Below are 664 nucleotides of genomic sequence, written 5' to 3'. Positions count from 1 at the left end.
GAGGTGGCGGTGAAGAGTCCTGAACCGGGGTCATGATCTGTAGGTACGCGTCCGTGGTGGTGTAGTGCGTCCACGCTCTCCAAGTGTCACGAAATCTCTCCCCCGTGTTATGAACAGTGGCCGTGAGATCCTCAAGCTGGTGGATCTCGTTGACCTTTGAGAGCCAAAGGCGCAGTTTCGGAGCCTGGTTCGACCTCCAGAGGGCCGGGACACATGCCTTAGCGGCATTTAGCAGGTGAATGGATAGAGACGCCTTGTACTTGCGTCGTGGTAAGCTGGTCATGTGTAGCAAGAACACCTCTGGACTCCGCTCCAGCTCTGGTGTCACCATTTTGTTGATGGTGTCCCCCACCTCGGTCCAGAACCTAGTCAAAGAGGGGCAACTCCAAAAGATGTGCAACATGGTGCCCTCCGCTGCACCGCAACGCCAGCACACCGCTGGGATGGTCGGGTTCATTTTATGTAGGACATGTGGGACCCTATACCACCGGGATAGGATCTTGTACCCCTGTTCCTGGAATCTGTTGGCTATCGATCATTTAAGCGCAAAGTGAACCGACATTTTTTTCTGCCTGGGGGTAAACGTCTTACCTAAGTTGGCCTCCCATCTCAGCAAGTAAGGAGGGGTGAAATCCGGCGGGGGAGCAATCAGTAGTTTGTATGA

This window comes from Nanorana parkeri, unplaced genomic scaffold, assembly GCF_000935625.1.
Source record: "Nanorana parkeri isolate BGI_ZX_2015 unplaced genomic scaffold, ASM93562v1 scaffold220, whole genome shotgun sequence".
NCBI lineage: Eukaryota > Metazoa > Chordata > Amphibia > Anura > Dicroglossidae > Nanorana > Nanorana parkeri.
This window is presented reverse-complemented; position numbering follows the sequence as displayed.